A 16,645-nucleotide genomic window follows, 5' to 3' on the forward strand; every position below is an offset into this window, starting at 1 on the left:
CCATTTTTAAAAGTAGAATGATATGCACTAGGGAAAACAAGTATTTTTCTTTTTAGGGGCATGTAAGATTTTAACGTCTCTGACATGAGTCGACTCATCGAGGACCTGTTCACGCTGGGTGCTGTCACGTTGCTTCTGACTCGGTGACCAAACGCACAACAGAACGGGGCAGTGCTCGGCGCTGTGCCAGCTGCACCACTGTTATTCTGTTCATGTTATCTTTAAATTTTATAGTGACTGCATATTAAACATATTATAAAAGTCTGGAGAAAATCAATGAAGACATTTATTTTAAATAATTTTTGCTTCAAAGCAGGAGAGGACTTTGTATAAATTAAAAACATGACTATAAATAACAGTTCCAAATGCTAGTTAATAAAGGTAATGATCTATCTTAAGGGATTTTAAAAAATGAAATGCTTTTTGGCACAAAGCAAAAAAGAGGGCTTTGCATAAATTAAACACGTGACAATAAATAATACTGCAAAACAGTAGTTAAAAGGTAACGGTCTATTTTTAAGAGACTGGAAAAATAAAACAAATGGAAAGGAATTTCAAATGGCTTCATTCCATTATAAAAGCAACATGAACTCCACTTGTTCTTCTGAGAGATTTAACCCCCTCGGGAGCCCATCTATTAGTAATTGTAAATAAAACCTCAGAGCTCATTCCTTACCTACATGTGCGCCTGAATATCACAGCAATCTCAAATTCAACAGAGAGCTAGACTTAGCTTTTCCTAGAACAAGCGTTTGCTCACAATCCCCTACTCTTCTGTGCTGTAAGCACATTAAGCTGCTGCTTCCTGGTTCACTTTCAGAGGACCCCGATGGTGAAGTGGGTTATGCATTGGGCAGGGTAGGCAGTTTGAAATCTCTAGTCTCTGTGGACAAAGCTGAGTCTTTCTACTCCCATCCAGTTACAGTCTCGGAAATCCATGGGGCAGTCACTATGAGTGGGGACTGACGTGACGACAATGAGTTTAGTTGGGGGGCTTATTTTCAGGGACCATTATGGTAGCACGGGTGATATGCTATTAACTCTATACTATGGGCCTGGATTATGGCCACAGACTGGGCCATTGCTTCAGTACCCTTCCTCTTACCTACACTGCCACCCACCCTATGGCCAACTCAGTTCCTAAAAAGTCCAATTCTTCTTTAAAGCTATTTCTACTATTCCCTAACACAACCATTAGAATTAGGGTTCTACTGTAATATTCCTAACACACCCTCATTTTGTGTTTTCAGAAAACCAATGATATATTATCAAGCCCTGAAGCCATAGGAGTCCTGGTGGTGTAGTGGTTTTGTGTTGGGCTGTGATCTGCATGGTCCGCAGTTCAAAACCACTAGCAGCAGCTTGGGAGAAATACTGGGCTTTGTATTCCTGTGAAGTTAGTTACAGTCTGGGAAACCCATGGTGAGTTGCTATGAGTCAGCACTGACATGATGGCAATTTTTTTTTGTTTTTTTGTTTTTGAAGCTACAGGAAATCAGATGAAGTTAACTCTGAAATGTGGACTCATGTGGTCACCAGCATAGGTTGTGCAACCAATGGCCCCAGCTTCATCCTGTTCCGGCACAGTGAAACTTTCTGGATTGTTAAGAGGAAATCTTCATTTGCCATTTAAGCATTTGAGAAGAGTTAACTTCTTAAGTTTTCGCAACGTTCTTATTCATCTGTGACTTCTCCTTTATACCCACAAATCAGAAAAGATATCTGCCCAACCAGATATTTTGTTAAAATAGGGTCATTGTAATCAAGTAACTAGCTGGCAGTTTGGTTTGGGTACTGTATGCTTGCAGGCTGTAGAGAGTAGCTCTAATCAGATACACCAGTTTCAAGTCCAAGAGGACGGCAACTGCACCAAAACTTTACGTTGTATAGCCAATAGTCTCTAGACCTTTGTATGCAATCTGACAGACAGCTGGTCAAAGGGGCCTGGGTCACTAACACAGTGGAAGACCTAATAGCCCCAGAAACCCAACCTTGACTTTTACATGAAAGAAATAAATTTGACACATCCCCCTTAACTTTGCACCCCCTCCCCCCCACACAAAAAAGTGGTTACGGAGACATTATAGCTGTCTCACACCTAGCTAACTCTGGAAAGCAATTCTATGCTACAAGGAATTTTTACTTTGATATTTTAGATAATTTAAATTTTAAAGAAGGAAATTGCATGAAATCGTTTATTAGTTCCTATCACTGGAAGGATTTAAACAGATGCTAGATATGCGTTTTGAAAGAGGGTTTGATCATTAGTTAAGTGAGATGGGGATATTAAAATCATTAAAGTCTGCTTTAATTACACCTACTCCTCACTTTTCATATCTGACATTTCACATTGATGGCGATTAGAAAAAGTGCTTGGACTATTTTGTGCATTGACCATGTACATGTCGGACAGAGTAAGACAGGCTTTGATGGTTAGGAGTCGACTAGGCTCGGCCATAACCCTGTGGCCTGGAAGCACTGTAACATTGTGATTGGGCAGTACTTAATGACACAGCTATGCTTTGTTTGGCGATCTGGTGTCCCCACCCGCCATGTTCTCATTTTAGCATAATGACCTGGCCATTGGACCCTACTCATGTTGATAAGTGAGGAGTGCCCGTCAACAAGACAGATGTCTATGAATGTTGCCAAGACTTTTTGGATTGAATTTGTATCTTTTTTTTTTTTTTCTTTTTCTAAATACTTTTATTGGGGGCTCTTACATCTCTTATCACAATCCATACATTCCTCCAATGTGTTAAGTGCATTTGCACATTTGCTGTAATCAGTTTCAAAGCATTTTTTTTTTTTTTTTAAACATTTTATTAGGGGCTCATACAACTGTTATCCCAATCCATACACACATCAATTGTGTAAAGCGTATTTGTACATCATTTCTCAAAACACTTTCTCTCCATTTATGAATTTGTATCTTTTGGTACATTCTCTACATTTAAGCAATGTAAAATATAAGAAAGGCAAGGACTCACAAAAGTAAACATTTCCCTTTTGTATCATAAAGGTTTCAGTCAGAAGCAAAAGAGGCATTTTCTAGGAAAGGATTTCAAATTGCTGCCCAACTACGTAACAGTGGTTTCCAAAGTATGCCAGTCTAGCACACTGGTAACCAACAATGTCCCCCTTTGAACCTCAAAATAATTAACTACCTATCCTGACAGCTTTACTTTCATTACTAGTCGATTGATAAATAGGCATTTCTATATAAGAGTTTAAGAATTCTTACATGAGGCACACTCTTGCCAGTACCTCGGGGGATAGGACTGGGTGTGGGTAAGTCGTCCTTATTGGATTGATTAGGGATATTTGGGCCAGTTACAATTAAATATAGGGTGATTTAACATTGTATGATCCAGAACAATAAATACAGAACTTTCAGTTATATTTCTGAAATAGCACTTTATTTTCCCATATTGTATCACAGGAGAAATATGGGGGAGTAATGTCATGGCCTAGAGCCAATTCCCTTTAGTCTGCTTGAATCTTATGATATGGGGACAATGTAGGAGGAGGTTGGTAGTGAACAGGAGGACAAGGAATTGAGGAATTCCTACCACACTGGGGGTCATCTGACCCCCAAAGAGGTCGAGACCCACAGGTTGAGAACCACTGCCATAGGAGAAAGTAGGTAGCACTGCCCCTGTGAGCTTCCGAGACCGTTACTCTTTACGGGAGTAGAAAGCCCCATCTTTCTTCCTCAGAGCGGCTGGTGATTTCAAACTGCTGACCTTGCGGTCAGAAGCTCTACATCACCATCCCCAAGGCTCCTTTTCTTTCCATTAGTGCCCAGCTGCTACCTGATAGGGTGGAGGCCTGGGTCTACTCAGAGCTGCCTGAAGAGAAAGGCCTGGTGATGTACTTCGGAGAAACCAGCTACTGAAGACTCAAGGAAGCACGGTTCTCCTCTTGACACAAGGGGTCACCATGAATCAGGAGTGATTTTAACTTATTATTACAGCTTGTTCACGCGCCTTTCATTTTCCAACACCTGTTACCGCATGGGAGGCAGTGGTGGTTCAGTGGTAAAATTCTCCTCTTTTGTGAAGGAAGCCTGGCCTTGATACCTGCCAAAGCACTTCTTGTGCAGGTACCACCTGTCTCCCAGTGGTGCTCACGCGCCGCTGTGATGATGAACAGCTTCAGTGCACTGGGAAGAAAGGCCTGGCTACCTGCTTCTCAAACACAGCCACTGAAACCCCTAGACGCACAGTTCTATTCTGGGAACACGTGGGGTCACCAGGAGTCTGGTTCTGACTCAATAGCAGCTAACAAGGAACTTACACTATGTTCTGAACCATATATAAAATATTAATTATAATTAGATGAAATATTTACCAGTATGTTCAAAATCAAAGTAAAATTTTATAAAATGTATACTTATAATGTAAAAAAGAAGAAAACAATTATGTAAAATGCCATATTTTATCATGCGTGGCATGTGTATTCTTGCTCTTCTATTTAAAAACTTCCCTTAACTCTCCCCTCATTCCCTTAACTCTTAAGATTAAAAAAAAAAAAAAGCAAAAATAGCTTTTCTGTTTTAAATATTCTAAGGAAAGTTCACAGATTAGGAGCAAGAAACCCTTCACTCTTTATTAAAAAGAGAGATGCCACAGCAAAAATAAAGAAGTGTGATTCCATAGTGAAGCATTTTAAGAATTACCCATCCACCCACCCACCCAAACACTTTCTTCAGTTCACGAATGAGTGAAGATTTACCTCTGCCTAGGGTATAGTACTAGTCCAGAGGCCTTAAGGGCCTCCATGAGGTTCTTAAGAATCTAGTTCAGTCAACAACTCTCATTTTAGATTTAGTGAAGAACTGTAAAACTACCAAGTAGCCCAGGCTTGTGGGGAGCCTTCCCCATTTCAAATTGGAACATGTTATTTCCTCCAATAAATGGGATCAGGAGCGTAACTGACGTGAAAGGTGGTAAAAACTAATGTTTTTACCATTGGAAGCACTGGACTGCTAACTGCAAGGTCAGCGGTTCCAACCCCTCAGCCACACAGTGGGAGAAAAATGAGGCTATCTGCTCCCCTAGTGGTTTATAGCCTTGGAAACCACAGATAAGAGTCACTATGAGTTAGAATCGGCTAGATAGGCATGATATTTTGTTTTGGAGCTATAAGTCATAAGGAATTATAAGTGATAATGACTTGAGTTTGAATCCTGACTCCTTTTCTTACTGGACGACTTTCCACTCCTTTTAGCCTTCCCAGTCTCAATGAGTTGGAGTTGACTGGCAACTATTTTTGTGGGTAGAAGGTGAAGGGGTGGGGAGAAACCCTTAAATTCATTTCCAGGCGGTGCAAATGGTGGCTTACTAGTACTGCCCAGCAGTACTGTGGAAGGTCTGCAAACCCAATGGAGCAGCTCTACTTAAAAAAAAAAATCATCTTATTGGGGGCTCTTACAGCTCTTACAACAATCCATACATCTGTTGTTGTATCAAGCACATTTATGTTGCCATCACCCTTTCAGAACATTTCTTTTCTACTTGAGAGTTCTACTTTTTAACACATGGCGTTGCTATGAGCTGGGATAGACTTGATGGGAACAGGTTAAGTTTGGTCACATTTCAGAGCTTTAGTGATCATTCCTCTAAAATAAGGAGCCCTGCTAATGGTTACACATTGGGCTTCAATCTGAAAGGTCTGCAGTTTGAAACCACCAGCTGCTCCCTAGGAGAAAGATGGGGCTTTCTACTCCCACAAACAGTTATGGGGCAGTTCTACCCTGTCCCATAGGGTCATTATGAGTCAGCATTGACTGGATGGCAGTGAGTTTGACTTTTTAGGGAAAATAAGGACAGTAGTCAGTAGTAATTACTTCACAGCATATCACCTGGCACCAGTAAGCATTCAACATGTCCCCTCTTTTTACTATTATTTCTGTATATTGTGCAGAGACCCTCTAAGGTCGGCAGCTTATCTCACAAATTGTCTGGTCCTTCTGACCAGCAACCTGACCTTTTGATTTCTGCAATTGGTTAGTGTGTCATCTGGATCTCCACTATCCATTTCCATAGCCAGTGACACAAGAGCCCACAGAGAATTTACCTAGTCGGAAAACGCACAAAATACACAGCCTTTTTAAGACTTAGGGGAGAAAAATCTTAAATTTTATATTGGTTATTTATGAATGCATTTTGGCTACACTAGGTTAAGGAATGAACCCTGCCGGCACAGAGAATTAAGCGCTGGGCAGCTAACTGCAAGGCTGGAGTGGGAACCCACCAGTCACCCAGCCAAGAGAAAGATGAGGTTGTCCGCTCCATTAAAGATTTACAGTATCTAAAACCCAAAGGAACAGGTCTGCTCTATCCTTTAGAGTGAGGGCTGTGGGTTTGTTTTTTAATTTATGAGGCTAGATGAAATATAGTCATACATTAATGTCATGTTTCTTTGTATTTAAAAAAACATGTCTACAGGACATGTAAAATTACCATATTATATTTGGATTGGGCAGAATTGCTACAGGAACTTTGTACTCATAACTTAGACTAGCACAGCACCTGGGAGGCGATTCCCCGGGCCACTCCTAGGAACTTACCCAACAGGCGTTTGCATTAAGAACAAGATCCTGAGGCGATCCTTACACACTACTCTAAAGCATTCGGCTGTTGCAGGGTGAGAGGGTGGACCTGGACCCAAGTTACCTTGCCTTCGTCAACTGATGATAGAGGCGAGCGAAGAGTTAGGGAAAAAGAAAAAGAAACTCAAATGACAGGTGATAGTGAAGCAGAGGTGATGCATCCAACCCGGGCGATTATGTAGAAGAGAACTTCCAGACCCTTGCGTTCATAAAAGGGGAAGGGACGCAAATAGAGGTAAAACCTACAATTAATAACCTGCAAATGACAAACCAAACTCACTTCCTACTCGATTCCGACTCAAATTGCCCCTCAAGTTTCACCCGTTCCTCTGCGGCCTCATCTAGTAGGCCTGGATCCAAGAGGGTGTAAGTGGGGGTGCGACGCACACTATCATCCCTCTCCCCTAAACTGCTGGTTCTGCGCGGTGTCCCTCCACATGTTCCCCAAAGCTCTGTTTCCCAAAGACACTACGCGTTTCGCGAGGCTCACCTACCTGCGAGCCGCCCCAACGGCCTGTAGCTTCGCCACCGCCACTCCACCTAGGAGACCTTGCTCAGAGAGCCCGCCCCTTCGTGCCACGACGCTGTTCCCATTGGTCAGATAACTCGTCATTCCTGCCGTGCAGGGCCAGACACTCACAGGCTGCGGAGAACACCATAGCAACGGAACTCGGAACTACATTTCCCGGCATTCTCCGCTTAGGGGTGGGCCGACACCGCGCACTAGGAGCTTCCAATCAAACTGAGGCTGAAGCAGCTTCGCTGGGTTCCGTTTTATGTAAATTTAAAATCTAAAGACCACACCCTTCCTCATTCCAACTGTATTCCTGTTCATTTCCCGATATTAAATTGGTTAATCGTACCCTATGAAGTGTCTCGATAACAACTTATTCAATGAAATCATGGATCAAAATTCTATAAACCCGACAAAACCCCCAGATCCGAACCCTTCTGTAATGCTTTCGTGGAGGAAGTGGGGGTAGGGAGCCAAAAGAGGGCGACGCCCTCTCCGTCCGAGCATGCTGACTGGCTTGTTTGGCTGTCGCAGCCTCCTCTTTCACGGTTTCGGCTCCTCCTCCTTTCGACCCCGCGGTGGGCGGGGATAGCGGTAGGGAGGCGGTAAGGAAGCTTGAGCCCCTTTTCCCGATTGGCCAGATGTTTGCTCCCACCCACTTGTGGGTGGGCCCAGAGGGGTGGCTGGGGGCGGGAGAGGCAGTGGAGGGAGGTGTGGAGATAGGCGGGAGCGAGGGAACGAAGGAGGGAGTGAAGGAGGTAGAGAGGAGCGCTGGGGCGAGGGAGGGCTCGCAGCTTGGTTGCTCCGGAGTACGGCGGCTCGCGAGGGAGAATCCCGAGGGGGCTCCGGACCGAGAGAGGCGGCCGGCGGGGATGGTGAGCGGGGCTGCGGCTCCCCCGTGCCCCCCCGCGGCGTGTGGGCTGCACTGATTTGTCCCCGGGGCGGCAGCGCGGATCCGCCTGGAGATGAGGTGAGCGGGAGTCAGCTGGACGGTGGCGGCGGCGGGGGTCGTCGCGATGGCCGCTCGAGGCGCCCTTCTCCCGGGCCGGCTCGGGTCCCTTCAGCCGCCCTTCACCCTTACCGCGCGCCAGGGAGGCGCGGCGCGAGCCACCCTGCGCCCCGTCCTTCCCCGTCCTCCCGGGAACGGCGGCGGGGCCGCTAGGGAGCCGCGGCAGGCCCTGGAGGTGGCGGCCGCGGGACGGCTTCGGGTTGAATGGGTGCCTGCAGCCCGGGCTAGTCGGGCGGCGTCGCTCCCTCGGGGGGCGGCGGGGGCGGCGGGTCCTCCCTGGCTGACCTCGCTGCCGTCGGCCAAGCCTCGCCCCCTGGATAGCCGCTCGGGGACCCGGGGCGCGCGGGGAGCGGCATCGCGCCGCCCCCCTACCCCACCCCACCCCCTCGCGTCCCCGGCCTGGAGTCCCCAGCTCATCCCTCTTTCTTCTCTGAGTGCCTGCAAAATCCGCCTGTGAAGGGCAGTCAATGCCGTTTGGCCCTAAGTCGTCCTGCCGGGACCGTCTCTGATGGTATTTAACAGATAGCGGCTCCCTTTGCAGCCAGAGCGTGTCCCTGCTGTCTGCTCCTCCTTCCCTTCTGGAAGAACGGATCGGGTTCGCGGTGAACCGAATCGCAGTCTCCGTGTGCTGGAACCAGAGGAAATGTAGTCACAATCCTCAGGAAAAGGAAAACAACGGGGAGTAGGCTGCACCCTCCTCACTTCTGTTTGCCTTTGACTCAGGAGACAACTTCGCAGATTACATTTCCTTCGGGTATCTTTTGTTGTGATTCCGACACGGTAGAAGGTGTTTGCTTTTGAAGAAACAGATTTGTGGCTTCTCGGTAGAGCTGGAAGCTATGGAGATTTTTGATCGCCTCTGATGTAATGAAAGTTTCCTTTAGAACTTTGCTGTCATCGGTACTATTTTGAATGCTGCCCCAATCTAAGATTTCAAATCCATGCAGACTTTCTGGCCAGATGTATTTCTTTGTGCTTATCTGTTGGGCTCCTCCTCTATTTTTCTGGTCAAAATGTACAAATCATCAATATGAAATACAATTAAAAAAGCACAGATCATAAAAGCAAGTCCAATAACAAGCAAATGTCATCTGGAAAATTTTAATTCTGTCCACAAGGAGGTAGTTTTAGCAATTCCGTGGAACCAACCCATGGAAGAAACAGGCTCATTATGGGTCTTGTAGTGGACAGGGTCTGAGGGCAGGCCAGCTAGTGTGCTGCCGTGCTCTGAATCCCTAAATTATGGTGCATGCATTTCTGTGGATCTCTTTAATTTTAGATGAATTTAAGGTCGAGAGTCCAGAAGCTTAAACAGCTCAGTTATCTATGAGACTATGTTATCTTGATTTAAAATGGTTTTCCTACTTTGCTTATCACTAAAGCATCTTTACAAAATATTAGAGTTCTTTCCTCAGTAAAATTAGACCAACTTGCCTTTAAGTTGTTCTAGTAAGGGGCATTTCTGACGGTGGGTTACAAATAAATATTGGTAGTTCTTTGTCCAAGAATGTATTTGTTAAATTGCTGAGGCTCATGGTACCTTCAAGACAGAACTATTATCATTTTGGGTAAGAGAGGAAATGAACACATTTTTAATGTACTTTGGAACTCTGTGCATTGTTCAGATACTCGGTATTGTGAAATAGGGGATAAAATGAGTGGTAGCAAGTTAGTTCCGTGAAATGTTTGCTACTCTTAGCATTCATTTTTTCCCCCGTTGATTAGCAATTTCCTTCTTAATGCTTATCTCTACTACTGCTCTAGAACTGTGCCGAAGTTCATCATTTCCCCAAATGCCCATGTTGAGGCAAACTCTCGGAACACTTAAAAAAAATTACAGTTCCTCAAGTCATCTGTTTAATTTTCTACATTTGTGAATTTTAGGGAATTCATTACATGAGAGGAGACCTGGTGGCACAGCTGATTAAACATTGGCCTGTGGCCATTTCCAGCAGTTTCTGTGGGAGAAAGATGAGGCTGTCTGTTCCCCTGAAGATTGACGGTCTCAGAGACCTCAGCGAGCAGTTCTGCTGTGTCCTGTTCGGTTGCTGACAATGGGTAGTACGTGAGGGTTGGGCTTATGTCTGTCACTGAGCTCAGATTCCACTGCCTTCGTGCATTCTGGAGCCTCTTTCCAGATGATTTTTTCTTTCTGAATGGCTCCATCACTGACTGGTTGCGTTTCTCAAATTCTGGCTCTGAGATCACTTACATAGACAAGAACTGAGGTACTTGTTAGCAAAATACAGGTTTCTGTCCACCCACTTCAGAATCTGACTCTCTAGGGGTGGGACCCTGGAATCTATATTTTTAACAAACTCTCCAGAACTTTTCCTGCACAGTAAAGCTATCCTTCACAAAACACTGGCCTTTTCCGGCTTCCCTCTCCATAAGCATCTTCTAAATTTTATTCAGTTATTTATGTGTGCCTTTAAATGGGTAGCTTTTTTACTTAGAGACTCAAAGTGCAAATTTAAGTCACAGTGTAGCAATAAATTACTGTATTATTAATATACCAAAATGCTATTTCTATAAGCTGCTAAGCCCAAGTAATGCTATACAAATTGTTTTCTGAGAAATACTAGAAAAGTGGCATATTTCAATTTTTCATTTGGTGCTAATTAGATAGCTCTTTACTATCTCCTCCCAACCTCCCGAATTTAGCCTGTTGTTAATGTTGTATGTCATCAAGTTAAATTATGATGTGTAAACCAAAACCAATAACATTCACTGCCATTGAGTTGATTCTGACTCATAGCAGACCTTTAGGGCAGTGTAGAACTAACTGCCCCTTTGCCTTTCCAAAGGTTGTAACTCTTTAAGGAAGTAGAAAATCTTATCTTTCTTCCACAGAGCGGCTGGTGGTTTTGAACTGCTGACCTTGTGGTTAACAGCCCAACATAGAACCACTATGCCACAAGGGCTCCCTAATGGCTATTAGCAACCCCATATGACACAATAGGAGTGCCCCATAGAATATTCTTGATTGTAATCTTTATATCTGGAGATTACCAGGCCTTTCTCCTGCAGAGCTGCTCTAACTCCAAACCCACGGCCATTGAGTCAATGCTGACTCATAGCAATCCCCTGTGGGTTTCCAAGACTGTAATAGTGACAGCTTTTTGGTTAGCAGCCACGCTGAGGTTAACCATTGCCATACTAACCAAATTAGTGCCATCAAGTCATTTCTAACTCATAGGGACCTTACAGGACAGGGCAGAACTCCCCCTGTGGGTTTCTAAAACTGTACGCCTTTATGGGAGGTTTTGAACCACTGACTTTGTAGTTAACCCAAAGCATAACCCATTATGCCACTGGGGTTCCTAAACCCAAAACTATTGCCTTCAAATTGATTCTGACTCATATCACCCCTATAGAGTAGAACTGCACCAGGGGTTTCCAAGGCTGTAATTGTTACAGGGCAGGAGACTTCCTGCCATAGTGGGTTAAATGCTTAGCTACTAACCACAAGATCAGTGGTTCAAACCCACCCACTGCTCTCAGGGAGAAAGATGAAGTTGTTTGTTCTTGTAAAGATTTACAAGTTCAGAACATGTAAGGTCACTATGATCTGGAACCAATTTGGTGTCAGTGGGTTTAGGTTTTTTCGAGTTTAATCTTTTACAGAAGATGACTACTACGTCTTTCTCCCACACAGTGCTTGACTGCTGGGGTTCCATCTGTAACAGGCTCTGCATGTGTAGATGAGGGTGCTGGATGGTCATGAGGTCATTCGTGCAGTACTGTGGGTAGGTTGGTATTGCGCTGCTAACCGCAAGATTGGCAGTTTAAACCCAGTCAACTCAGAGTGAGAGAGATGGGGCTGTGTGCTCCCATGAAGACGTACAGCCTCAAACCCTTTGGTTGGAACTGACTGTATGGTAGTGGGTGTGAAGACCATTGAGTTTGACCATATGCATATAGTCTATTACTCTGATCAAGATATCTAACCTCTCAGTGCCTAATTTTCTCAGCTAAAAATGAGAATAATTGCAGCCACCCAGGATAGTAATGTAGATAAAGTTTTCATGCTTTTAAAGTAAAGTTTAAATGCTTTGGAATGCTTACATAAATGCTTGAAACACATAAATGGTCATGATGACAAAAAATTGGGCTGTAAGAAACTAACCCATTAATTTTTCTGTTATAGTAGTTTTTTTGTTTATAGTAGTAAGTAGAAATCCATTGCTTAAAAATAGTCTTTTGACAATCTCTTGGTACCAAGTATGAATCACTTTTAATTGGATAACCAACTAAACATTTGAATGTGTTTAATAAGCCATCAGATATTTTATGACTATAAGTTAAAAAAAAAAGATAAACTTTGTGATGACCTTCAGTTTAATTGTATTATTTTAGAACCAATCTGAGAATTGGTTATGATACTTAAGTAATATCCCTTGTGTTTTATGCTTGTAGTCGAAATATTAGAAAATGAAAACATTTGTAAACCCACTACTGGAGTGTGTAACCCTCTAAATCTTTGAGCCTGTGGATATTCATACATACTTTTGTCTGATTTGTTATTGTAATAGTTGAATAATTAAACACCCGATTGAATGAGAGCCCATTTTATGGATCTGTGGTGAGTTAATGTGAGCCCCAGTGGCATAGTGGTTACAATGTTGGTGTACTAACCTCAAGGTCAAAAGTTTGAAACCACCAGCTGCTCTGTGGGAGAAAGATGAGGCTTTCTACTTTCAAAGAGTTACAGTTTCAGAAACCCACAGGGGCAGTCCTCCCGTGCCTAACATTATTCACTATGGGTCTCAATGGACTCATTGGCAGTGAATTAGGTCTGAGTTTTGATAACCACCTTACTTTTATTAGGTAGTTACCACAGTTATTGGTAATCACAAGTGTAAATAACCCTGCAAAGACTAGTGTACATATGTTTTCGTGTATACCTGTGAGCCCCCCCACCAGGGGTAGGTATTTAAGTTTTGCCATACATACATCCAATTTGTTGGTCAGAAAGGTTATAGCCATGTACCCTCTTACTAGAGTGGGAAAAGAATGCCATTTTCCAGTTTGTTTTGAGTGACCTAGCCAGTTACAGACTGAGTGAATGACTTATTTCCAGGATTTTAATACAACCTGTTTAGGAGCCCTGGTGATGCAGTGTAAAGCGCGGATCTGCTAACTGAAAGATTTGCTTGTCAAACTCATGTGTTGCTCTGAGGGAGAAAACTGGCAGCCCACTTCCGAAAAGATTCTCAAAAACTAAACTCACTGCCATGGAGGCCGTTCAGACTCATAGTGACCGTAGAGGACAGTGTAGAACTGCCCATGTAGGTTTCCATGGCTGTTGACCTTTCCAGGAGCAGAAAGCCTCTTCTTTCTCCTGTAGAGCGAAGGGTGTCAGGGTTTGAAATCCTGACTTTGTAGTCATCAGCCCAACCCACTATCCCGCTAGGGTTCCCGTAACCCTGTGGATCAGTTCTACTCTGCCCTCTGGGGACATTAGATTCGAGGGCTTGTTTAGTAGTGGAGTACAGAAAGGTTGGAAATCCAAGTACTGGTGAGGATGATAAACCAAAAAAGCCAAACCTACTGCTATTGAACTGATTTGGACTTAGGTGACTCTACGTAGGGTTTCGAGACTTTTACTCAATATATATATATTTTTTTACTTAATATTTATGGGAACAGACAGCCCTGTATTTCTCCCTTGGAGTAGTTGGTGGGTTTGAACTGGTAACTTTATGGTTAACAACTCAACATCTAACCTACAGTACCCCCCGGTTTCTTTTAGTAGTGATAATGAACGGATCAAGCCTTGCCTATGTGCCTAGCAGTTGCCCACATTTTATATCCATCAACTCACTCAGTAGTCATGAAACCCTGAAATTGCGTGTTTCACAGATGAGTGTGCCTGGGAAACTAAGGTATCAGTGTAAGTAACCTACAGAGCTAATAAGGAGTTGAACTATTTCCTGGTCATGACTTAAAGACAATCGGGTGATTTTTTTACATTCTTATGTTTGGAACCACCTGGAGTTCCCTGATGTATATTAAGGTAGCAATTAGCTGGACCCAACTTTGAAGCGTGGTCCCATAGTGTGGCTCATAAGGAAGTGTCATCAACTGTGTTGTTCATCCCTCAAAAGAATCTTGTTTTCCTTACTTCATAGTACTTTTCTAAAGCGTTTCTGCGTGAAAAAAACAAACAACCCCCAAAACAGGATTAAAGTGATCTGGAAGGCTAGGGCTGTGAATTTGTTTTTTGAGTGAGGGAGAAGCTGAAGTCTGCCCAGATGTTGCCAAATTGGCTAGTTCGGGGATTTTAGTGACTTGTGTGAGCTCATAAAAGGAACCCTGGCCGATTAAACTTCAGGCTGCTAACCATAAGAGTAGCGATTCAGGCTGCCCCTGCCTTAAAAATTTAGTCTCGGAAACCTTTTACCAGGTAGTTGAACAGTGAATCAGGAAGACGACAAGAATGGAGGCATTTGAATTATGCTGTTAGTGAGGAATATCAAAAGTACAGTGGTCTGCCTTAAGAACAAACCACTCTCTCTTAGAAGATGTGTAGCTGGACGACGCCTTAACAGTGAGGATGTCATCTCACGTAGGTAGGTTATGTTGTCAGGAGAGACCAGTCCCTGGAAAAGGGCATCCTGCTTCCTCAAGTGGAGGGGCAGCGAAAAAGAGGAAAGCCTTTGACAAGATGGATTGACACGATGGTTGCCACAAAGGCTCAAACACATCACTTGTGAGGATAATGCAGGACCAGGTGGTATCTTTGTTCTGCTGAACACTGGTCACTCAGGGCATTAACATCAACAACAAAAACAACAGACGTTGGTGTTGACTCAGTGGCATTGGTTTGGTTTTGTGTGTGGGTGGGTGGGGGCATGGGGGTACACACAAGAATGCAGACTTCAGTGTAGAAATTAATGGGTTTCCTGGGACATCAATTAAAAAAACCTCCATTAATAAATGTGATGATCGAAATCAAAGGGAACTTCATCTTATTTGACTGCCTCATTGCTCTTTGACCCTCTGTTCCTAGAATCCGGAGGTCACTTGTTTATGTCCCAGAGAGAATGGGGGTGAGCTCAGCAACCTGGTCTGAGTCTGTGCTGCCCAGAGAACTGTGCCGCCACATCTTTGTTGTAAGCTGGCCACCCAAACCCACTCATTGTTCAGGGCAGGTGCCACCAAGGCCAGGTAGGAGTGGCATTAACTGTGTGCCACTGTCCGTGGTGGTAGAGCCAGCAGTTGAACCAGAAGGGGTGTGACAGTTTGTTATTTGGTTGAATTTGAATGTGAGAATAGCAAGGTCGCGGCAGTTGGTCAAAGTTTCATCCAGGGCAGTTAAAATTAAACGACCTTCATTCACGAGGACACTGCTTTTGATCTTCGGTTGCTTTGGCGAGCAACGCAGTGCTAGTCAGTGAGGTGTCAGTGGTACTTTTGTTTGTTCGGGCGTTTTGTCTGCAAGTTCTTCTGGTGGCTCGTGGCACACATGTGCAAGGCACGGATACAGATTGTGGAAAGGAACAAAGCCAGTTGGTTTTAGTGCTGAGTTCAGGAGGGCACTGAGACTAAAGTATTGAAACGAAAAGCCACCAGAGCAACCCATTGTGTGGATACATGTGTGTGCACAGGTGTATGTGTGAATGTACACACAATAGAGCTAATCATGTTTCCTTAAAGGAAACTTTAGCGCGGCGCTAGAGGAGGACTAAGCCATCATAAAAATACACACATACCATTCTGGATCATCATCTCTAATAGGAATCTGTTCTTGTGGGTCTGATGTTTTGTAAAAATCTACTTATTTCTTCTTTTCCTATCTGAAACTATTTGAAACTTGACTGCTCCATTTTTGCGCTTTGCACATAAAAGCTGTGTCGCTGACAAAGAGCGAACCCTTGAAAAATGGAAAGAAGAGCATGACCTGGTGGGTAGCCCCGCTGCCCTTCCGTCTCCCCCGTTTACTGAAGTAATTCATATTAAGTGCAGCCAGTACATGATGGTATACTTGTGATAGGTATACTGCTGATTTTAGACACCTTCAACTATATATTGAGAAGTCTTTTCTAAGTAGGTCTGAGTAGGAAATGAATTTGGTAAAGGAGTTACTAGGATATAAGCTGTGTAGCAATTCTGAGCATGGCTCTGGACTGGGCAGTCTTTATTTTGTCGTACGGTCACTGTGAATTGGAACTGATTTGTTGGTACCTACCAAGCTGCATGAGGGCAGGGATTTTTGTCTTTGTTGTTCTCATTTAAGGACCTAGAATAGTGTTTGGTACACACAATAATTATTTATTTAAGAACAAAAAAATTGTAAATTTTATTAACGGCTGTTCCATCAAGTTCAAGATACTTTATAAGCAATGACACCACTATTTAGTCTAAAGAACTAAGGGTCCTGGGAACTTAACCATGCCAGTGCAGTCTTTATTTTACATTAACTAAAGAAAGAAGGGGTGCCTTTTAAGCATTTTTTAAGATTAGGAAACAAAAAACTGTCGGAGGAGTCCTGATGACTGTA

At 43.7% G+C, this 16,645-nt stretch overlaps 2 protein-coding genes across 8 annotated transcripts in view; one reads left to right on the forward strand and one right to left on the reverse strand.

The window, feature by feature from the left end:
• The window catches only part of CRYZL1 (crystallin zeta like 1), a 50,897-nt gene extending 43,707 nt beyond the window's left edge, over nt 1-7,190 (reverse strand). Inside the window, exon 1 of the mRNA XM_030888665.2 lies at nt 7,111-7,190. The gene's annotated coding sequence lies outside the window, so the exon portion shown is untranslated. The remainder of the gene's footprint in view (nt 1-7,110) is intronic.
• Nucleotides 7,191-7,966: 776 nt separating this feature from the next.
• The window catches only part of ITSN1 (intersectin 1), a 237,667-nt gene continuing 228,988 nt past the window's right edge, over nt 7,967-16,645 (forward strand). For 2 of the 7 annotated variants that reach the window (XM_004696955.4, XM_045284836.1), the window contains exon 1: nt 7,968-8,100. The gene's annotated coding sequence lies outside the window, so the exon portion shown is untranslated. Of the gene's footprint in view, nt 8,101-16,645 lie in introns of all 7 variants that reach the window. The other 5 variants (XM_045284835.1, XM_045284833.1, XM_045284834.1 and 2 more) reach the window with 4 other exon arrangements.

The sequence above is a fragment of the Echinops telfairi genome, unplaced genomic scaffold (genome assembly GCF_000313985.2).
Source record: "Echinops telfairi isolate 266 unplaced genomic scaffold, ASM31398v2 ScPeMD7_7469;HRSCAF=8507_0, whole genome shotgun sequence".
In the NCBI taxonomy this organism is placed as follows: domain Eukaryota; kingdom Metazoa; phylum Chordata; class Mammalia; order Afrosoricida; family Tenrecidae; genus Echinops; species Echinops telfairi.